Source organism: Pongo pygmaeus, chromosome 9 (genome assembly GCF_028885625.2).
Source record: "Pongo pygmaeus isolate AG05252 chromosome 9, NHGRI_mPonPyg2-v2.0_pri, whole genome shotgun sequence".
NCBI classification, from domain to species: Eukaryota; Metazoa; Chordata; class Mammalia; order Primates; family Hominidae; genus Pongo; species Pongo pygmaeus.
The window spans coordinates 87,383,106-87,392,010 of record NC_072382.2 but is presented as its reverse complement, the minus strand read 5'-3'; the positions used below and the strand labels follow the sequence as shown (position 1 = coordinate 87,392,010).

Here is an 8,905-nt window from a genome sequence, read left to right as displayed (position 1 = left end):
AAAAGATAACACTAAGCTGAGAACATGAGAACAGTGGCACATGTCTATAGTACCAGCTACTCACTCAGGAGGCTGAGGCAGGAGGATCACCTGTGCCTGCAAGTTCAAGGCCAGCCTGAGTAATATAGTGAGACTCCCATCTTTAAAAAAAATAAGACAGCCCTGTGTAAAAATGGGCCATGGGTTTTTATTAATTTCCTAGAGCCACTGTAACAAATTACTATAAACTGGGAGGCTTAAAACCACAGAAATTTATTTTCTTATAGTTCTGGAGGCTAGAAGTTTGAAGTCAAAGTAGGTGTTGGGAGGGCCATGTGCCCTCTGAAGGCTCCAGAGGAGAATCTATTCCATGATTCTCTCCTAGCTTCTGGCTGTTGCCAGCAATCCTTGGCATTCCTTAACCTATAGATAAATTTCAAACTCTGCCTCATTGGCTTGTTTCACATGGCATTCCTCACTGTGTCTGTTTCTTGTATATAATATATATAATATATTATATATATAAAAATATATATAATTATATAAATATATAATTATATTTATATAATTATATATTTATATAATTATATTTATATAATTATATATAAATATATTTATATATTTAAATAAATATAAAAATATATATAATTATATAAAAATATATATAATTATAATTATATATATATAATATATATAAATATAATAACCCCAGTCATTATATTTAGGGCCCACCCTACTCCAGTATGAGTTCAACTTAAATTGGTTACATCTGCAAAGATTGTGTTTCCAAAAAGGCAACATTCACAGGTATCAAATGGTCATGAATTTAGGGGAGTGGGGAGGATCTATTCAGTCCTCTACTAATCTGAGTAGACATTTCTCCAAGTTAGATACATAAGTGGCCTATAAACATATGAGAAGATGCTGGATATCATTAGGGAAATGAAAATCAAAACCGCAATAGAACACTTTATACCCACTAGGAAGTAAGGATGTGCAACTGGAATCCTCATCCACTGCTGATGGGAATGTAAAATGGTGCAGCCGCTGTGGAAAACAGCTACCATGTGACCCTGTGAACCTACTCCTAAGATAAAGGAGAAATGAAACATGTCCTCACCAAAACTTGTACATGAAGGTTACAGCATCATTATTCATAATAGCTAAAAGGTGAAAACCCAATCTCTACCAACAGATGAATGAATAAATAAAATGTGGTATATCCATACAATGGAATATTATTCAGCATAAAAAATTAGAGTACTGATACATGCTACAATATGGATATACCTTGAAAATATTGTGCTAGGTGAAAGAAGCCACAAAAGACCACATATAGGATTCCATCCATATGAAAGGAGAAATCATGTTGTCAAAATGCCCACCTTTGCTCAACACATTTCTCCCAAAAATGAGTTAGGAACCATGGTATGGAGAAAAGACCTCAACAACCGGGTGACTGAGCACAAGAGCAAAAAAACAAAGACTGCAAGTTGCTCCCAGGGATTGGAGAAAATGTTTTAAAAGGAAGGTTGAAATCCATTGGTGTTCTGTTAGTCATCTTCTCCTTCATCTTCCTCTCCTTCCTCCCCTTCATCATCACCTTTATCTTCACCTTCATCCTCATCCCTGTCTTCATCTTCTTTTTCTCCTTCTCCTTCCTCATCATCCATTATTGGGAACAAAGTAATACTGTAATTGATTTGGCCAAATACCATCTTTGATGACCTTTCCTCATTCATCTGCACCTGCATCAGAATGGTCAGTAAGTCAGGTGAAGAAGTTCTCTGGTTCCCCATGCTGCCTCTTCCTGCTGGCATTATTCTGCATTTGACTTGCATTTTTCATCAAATCCTTTCCAGATTTCCATTTGATTTTAGTGAGTTTGAAGATGGAGCACCACTCTCATTCAGATGAAATTTTTTGGAGAGAACTTTATTTTTGAAGTCAGAATTTTTGTCAAAATAAAAATATTCTGTAACCTGGTTTAATATCTTCAAATTCTGTCACTTCAACACTGGTTAAATAAGACAGTGCCTCTTCATCCTCCTCCCCAAACAGTGCAGACACTTGTGGATGGTTGACAAATGCTGTTACCCCAAAGTTTGGGATTTTGGCTATCAATTCAGACCTCGTCTGAAAAAATAGTTGGCCGAGTTTGTTATATTTCTGTTCTGTTTTCAAAGTCTCCTCATTGGCTTATTAAGTCTACTTCATTTTGTACTTCATCAATATGTTCAGTTGCTTCTTGCTGTTCTTTTTCTCCCTTCTTCAGCAAGCCCAGACAGACTGATGTCTCTTCCAGCCTCAAGGCAGAAGGTGCTCTTGGTTTCTTCTTTTGAAGCAGAAATAGAAAGCATGGCATTTGGGGGGCCATGTTGTGTGGAAAGGACAAAAATGAGACCACAGATCTCCTGGCCCATCAGGAAGAAGCTCAGAAAACCCTAATATTATTGTTTTAAATCACAGCATCACAACCTCTGAACTTTTGCTACCTAGAACAGTGTAATGAAATCATCAGTAACAGTTATACAAGAATTTCAGCTCAGAGTAGACATATTGCTGATTTGAAACTTTACAAATGATAGTTCTCTCTTGAAGGCAGATCCAGGTAGCTTTCCCTGTTACTCTTACCACTTGTGATAAATTGCAAAAGTGTCACAAGTTCTTTCCCTACCTGGGTCCATGCCCTTGCAATGTGACTTTGAAGCTCCTCCTCTCAAGAGATGGAATGTATTTCTTCACCCTCTTGGCCTTCTTACTTGATTTGACCTAAAGAATGCAGCAGAACTGATAATGTTCCAGTTCCAAGCTTAGGTTTCAAAACTACTTGCAAGCATCTGCTCTAGTCCTTGGAAGTTTGCTGATTTACTACAGGAATAAGCCAAGGAGAGCCTGCTGGATAAGTAAAGACACCCGGACTCATTTCCTCAGCTAACAGCCAGATCCCATGAGCAAAGCTACCTAGCTGACTTGCAGCAGACCACAGTCATGAGTAAGTCCAGTAAAGTCCAAAAGAACCACCCAGCTGAGCTCAGCCCAGATAGAATCATGAGTTAAATAAATTGCTGTCCTAAGCCATAGAGGTTGGAGGTGTTTTGTTCAGCAGCAAAAACTAACTTCTTTGTAATTCCTTCATCATATGAAAAAAAATTTTTTTTTTTTTTGAGACAGTTTCACTCTTGTTGCCCAGGCTAGAGTGCAATGGCGCAATCTCGGCTCACAGCAACCTCCACCTCCCGGGTTCAAGGGATTCTCCTGCCTCAGCCTCCTGAGTAGCTGGGATTACAAGTGCCTACCACCATGCCCAGCTAATTTTTTGTATTTTTAGTAGAGACAAGATTTCACGATGTTGGCCAGGCTGGTCTCGAACTCTTGACCTCAGGTGATCCACCCACCTCGGCTTTGCCCAAAGTGCTGGGATCACAGGTGTTAGCCACTGCGCTCGGCCCACGAAAATAATTTTTATGTATTAGTTTCCCTTTCCTATAGCAAATGCTGGTAGATATCTATTTAACATCCACTTCTTCCCTTCTTCCTTGTTAATAGAACCCCAATTTTGTCCTGGCATCCATCTCTCCTCTCTGTGACTCAGGAGCCCCAGGGGAAGCCCCTGCTTTAATCAACAATTTTCTCTTCTCTTTGCAGTGATTGGTTTAGGATCAGCCCCATAACCTGAAAGGAAGTTTTATGGGAGCTTCTGAGAAAAGTGTCTTCATTGTAAGAAGGCCACAGTAAAAAATTAGTCAAGTGTTGTGGCACAGGCCTGTACTCTCAGCTACTCAGGAAGCTAAGGCAGGAAGATCGCTTGAGCCCAGGAGGTTGAGGCTGCAGTGAGCTATGATTGTGCCACTGCACTCCAGCCTGAGTGACTGAGTGAGACCCTGTTTAAAAAAAAAAAAAAAAAAAAAAAGTTACACAGCCAGGCATAGTGGCTCACACCTGTAATCCCAGAAATTTGGGAGGCTGAAGTTAGAGGATCTCTTGATCCTAGGAGTTCAAGGCTGCAGTGACTTATGACTGTGCCGCTGCAGTGAGTTATGACTGTGCACTCCAGCCTGGGCAACAAGTGAGACCCTGTCTCTTAAAACAAAATAGAAAAAGCCACACAAAGAGATGATCACTTTCTGTCTCTGTACTTTGACATATCTGAAGGTGATACTTGGAGTTGTAGCAACCATTTTGAAACTTCAAAAGGAACAACCTGAGGCCTGTGAGGTGGCTCACACCTGTAATCCCAGCACTTTGGGAGGCCGAGGCTCAATCACTGGAGCCCAGGAGTTCAAGAGCAGCCTAGGCAACATGGCAAAAAAAAAAAAATAACAAAAATTACCTGGGTGGTTGGCACATGCCTGTAGTCTCAGCTACTCAGAAGGGTGAGGTGGGAGGGCCTGGGCCCAGGAGGCGGAGGCCCTGACCTGGGTGGGGCCAGGAGACAGAGGTTGCAGTGAGCTGAAATCACATCACTGTACTCCAGCCTGGGAGACAGAGTGAGACATCTCAAAAAAAGAAAAAATAATAATAATAAAGGAACAACCTGAGGAAAATGCCAGCACAATCAGAAAGGCAGAGAATGAGATGAAAATAACTTGTCTTTATTGATGTCCTGTGCTGTTGAATCAACTAGCCCTAAAGCCTATCCTACCTTTGTACTTACAGTTATGTGAGATAATATATTCCTTATTGCTTAAGCCAATTTTAGTTGGCTTTGTTGTTACTTACAACTGATGTTATAATTAACACAACATCCACTAGAATATATGCTCCAAGAGGGCAAGGAATGTGTCTATTTTGTTTACTACTCTATCTCCAGTGTGTAGTCCAGCACCTATCCCCTAGCAAACATGTAATAGTTATTTACTGAATGACTATAAGCATATTATATCAATCAGCATTTGTTAAGTACGACTGCAATTGACACTTGACTAGACAGCATAAAGATCTAATTAGGGAGCCTGACTACTCTTGACTGTGAGTCAGTCCTTCAAGAGAAGAACTTTACCTTTGCTTTCCACAATCTGGCATACAGTCAACCTCTACACATTTGGTGACTAAATTGACCTATGTCACAGAATTTTGCCAACTCTCCAGCAGGGGGTGCCCATAACTAGGTGTTCTGGGCTCTGGGAAGTTTTTTTGTTTATTTTTTTTCTGCTCCTCAGCCCCTCCTTTGCTGCATTCCCCTTCATCTTCCCCCGAACCCCTCTTGGAGCCAAGGAACACAGCAATGCAAGAAAGCTCAGAAGGGACTTTTCAATTTTCAGAACCTCAGTGTCTGTCCTATCCCAGCTTCCAGCACCTGTTAGAGAGGGCTGAGAATATGCTTCTATGATCAGAGGATGCTCTCTTAGGTCAGGGTTAAGCAAACATTATCTGTAAAAGGCCAGATAGCAAACATTCTAGGGCCATAAGGTCTTTGTCCTGTCATGCTCTTGTAACACAAGAACTGCTGAGCCAAGCATCCCTGCAGCCTCTGTACTTCTGGCTATGCAAGATCTTGTATTCCTTTATTACTTAAGCCAGTTTTAGTTTGTTTTATTGTTACTTACACCTGAAGATATAATTAACACAACTGTCAACAGCTAGACCATATAAGCTCCAAGAGGGCAGGTAACTTAATAAGTAAATAAAAGCATAAGCAAAAGAATGGGTGTGGGTTTAACTGTGTTTCAAAAAAAAAAAATTGACAAAAACAGACAGCTGGCCAGGTTTGGCTAACCACTGCTTTAGGTGAACAAGGCATTGCCTAGGTCATTGGTTTTCAAACTTGAGGGTGCATCAGAATCACTTGTAGGGCCTATTTAAACACTGATGGCTGGGACTCACTTGAGTTTCTAATTCATTAAGTCTGGGCTAGGGCTAGAGAATTTCAATTTCTAATAGTCTTGCCAAATAAAATACAGAATTCCCATATATCAGATTCTTGAATTTCAGATAAACGAATAATTTTTAGTATACGTATGTCTCAAAGATTTCATTATTCATCGTTTTTCTGAAATTCAAATTTAATCTGGCATCCCTAAATCCCTAAATGTGGCAGTCTTAGACAAGTTTTCAGGTGATGTTCATGCTGCTGGTTCAGGAACCACAATTTGAGAAACAATGGCAATATAGTCTCATACATAAAGTTGCCTTGCTAATTCAGAAGTCTTGAGTTGCAGTGAAGTAAATACCCATCAGTCTAATACAGGATTTCTGCACACTCAGTCTATATATGTGAACATGTACCTACTTGGTTCACAAGTTTTAGGTTTGCCTAGATACTTTATGCATTCGTTTTCAACAATTATGTATTTGTTGTACACTTACTGTGAATCAGACAGAATTTACTTCAAATTTCAGCCCTGTACACAAGATACTAGGCAAGTTTTTTAACAACTCTATTCCTCAGATTCCTCATCTGTAAAATTGAGATGACAATTTCTCCTTCATGGGGTTGTTGAATGGAAATGAAATAACATATATAAAGAATTTACCACAGTGCATGGTAAGGAATAAGCTGGTCAGTACTCAACTAATAGTGTAGCTACTACTATTGAAAATACAGGGCAGCCACGGTAGCTCATGCCTATAATCCCAGCACTCTGGGAGGCTGAGGTGGGTGGATCACCTGAGGTCAGAAGTTTGAGACCAGCCTGGCCAACAAGGTGAAACCCTGTCTCTACTAAAAACAAAAATTAGCTGAGCATGGTTGCAGGCGCCTGTAATCCCAGCTGTTAGGGAGGCGGAGGCAGGAGAATCGCTTGAACCTGGGAGGCAGAGGTTTCAGTGAACCAAGATCGTACCACTGCACTCCAGCCTGGACAACAGAGTGAGACTCCATCTCAAAAAAAAAAAAAAAAAAAAAGAAAAGAAAGAAAATACAGTAATTCTCCAAGTGTGAACCCTGGAAAGTATGGACCCTGGGCCAGCAGCATCAACAGACCTAGGAACTTACTAAAAATGCAAATTGTCTGGCCCCACACCAAACCTACTGCACCAGAAATTCTAGGATGTTGCACAGCAATCTGATTTAACAAGCCCTCCAGATGATCCCAATGCATGCTAACATTTGAAAAACACTGCTGAAGAAAATATAAGAGGCTGTGTGTGTACTTGGGGCTAAGAATACTGGGGCAAATGGGGCACAAATCTTCCCCTTCTTTTCCCAGGACAGTTTTACATAAGGGACTAGACCTAGTGGTGTTCCAGCATGCCTTCACCTCCCCTATAACTCTCTTCTATGTAGCCTGAAAATCATCAGAAATTCACTTAAGCAAAGATTGTTTAGCTGATTTTTTCATTCATTTGACATTTCTTTGAATGTCTATTATGAGTCATATAGTGTGTTAAGCAATGAGCATTCAAAAAATAAGGAAAGGGCCAGGCGCGGTGGCTCATGCATGTAATCCAAGCACTTTGGGAGGCCGAGGCGGGTGGATCACCTGAGATCAGGAGTTCGAGACCAGCCTGATCAATATGGTGAAACCCCGACTCTATTAAAAATACAAAAATTAGCTGGGCGTGGTGGTGTGCACCTGTAGTCCCAGCTACTTGGGAGGCTGAAACAGGAGAACTGCTTGAACCCGGGAGGCAGAGTTTTCAGTGAATAGAGATGGTACCACTACACTCCAGCCTGGGCGACAGAGTGATACTCTGTCTCAAAAAAAAAAAAAAAAAAAAAAAAGGAGGGGGAGGGAAGAAAGGCTCCTGTTTGAAGAGCTCTTAGTCTGGCACTGATTTTAAAGCATAGGAAACCACAAGATGTGTGCATTTCAGTGAGATGCTAAAATGAGCAGGTTATTAAAGGAGGTAGAAGAGAGGCAGTAACTCAGAAAGGCAGAGCCCTTTACAGAGGACATTTGTTTTACAAATATTAACTGAGCCCAACATCATGCATGCAGAAAGCAGCCTGACTACCTGGAAAGCCTCTACTACCAGGAAGGCAGCCTAGCAGGATCTAGTTCTAAACCTGGCAAGGCCACCAGAAAGAGGCATCAGGCAGTGAGGGGCCCTATCAAATCTCAGTCTGTTCACAGCTGGCTTCTTGGACGTACTGGCCTTGATTATGGCCCAGAAGACTAGAAAGCACAGCCACAGACGAGAAGAGTCCTGGCAGAAAGCTGAGTCAGGCCCCAGTCTGGGACAGGAACTGCTAAATCCTAGACACAGAAGCAATTCAATAGGCGGCAGAGCTAGTGACAATTCTCTACCACTCCCACCCGTAACCTTGGACATGGGTTTGGAAGACACCAGTTAGTAACAGTGAGAAAATTTCAAGTTGACTGTGGAAAGTTGGGCTGGGCTGGGCTGAAATCAACTTTATATAATTAGATCTACTTTGGGCTGTTTTGTGTTGTGCCCAGCCAATATAAAATTGCAGTTTAGCAAAACGTTTGAGAGTTTATTATTAAAATATTCCCTAAATGATTATGGTACATTCACTCTTTTCACATGTGGGAACCACTGCATGATACAGGTCTATATAGGGCCATCACTAATACAATGCTTTGCACACCTGGCCAATTAAATGCATGAATAAATGATTCTCTCCTGTCTACTAGGAGCTAACATTTTAGAGCAAAGGCAAAAAAGTATTTTGAAGGGCCCTTCACAGAGAGTTTTGACTTCCCAAGGGTCACAAACTCTGTATTTCAGTCAGATTTACTCAGGGATTAAGGGGAATAATGCAGAACTCTTACATAAGCTATTCATTTTATTATTTTTCATTAGAGTCAGGGTCTTGCTCTGTCACCAGGGCTGGAGTGCAGTGGCAGGATCATGGCTCAAGGCTCAAGCGATCCTCCTGCCTCAGGCTTCCAAGTAGCTAAGACTACAGGCATGTGCCACCACACATGGCTAGTTGTTTTTTGTAGAGATGGAATCTCGCTACGTTGCCAGGGCTGGTCTCAAACTCTTGGGCTTAAGTGATCTTCCTGCGTCAGCC

At 41.1% G+C, this 8,905-nt stretch overlaps 1 pseudogene; it reads right to left on the bottom strand.

Moving 5' to 3' along the window:
* Positions 1–1,532: 1,532 nt before the first annotated feature.
* On the bottom strand, positions 1,533–2,368 carry LOC129007296 (protein SET-like; annotated as a pseudogene).
* Positions 2,369–8,905: the final 6,537 nt, after the last annotated feature.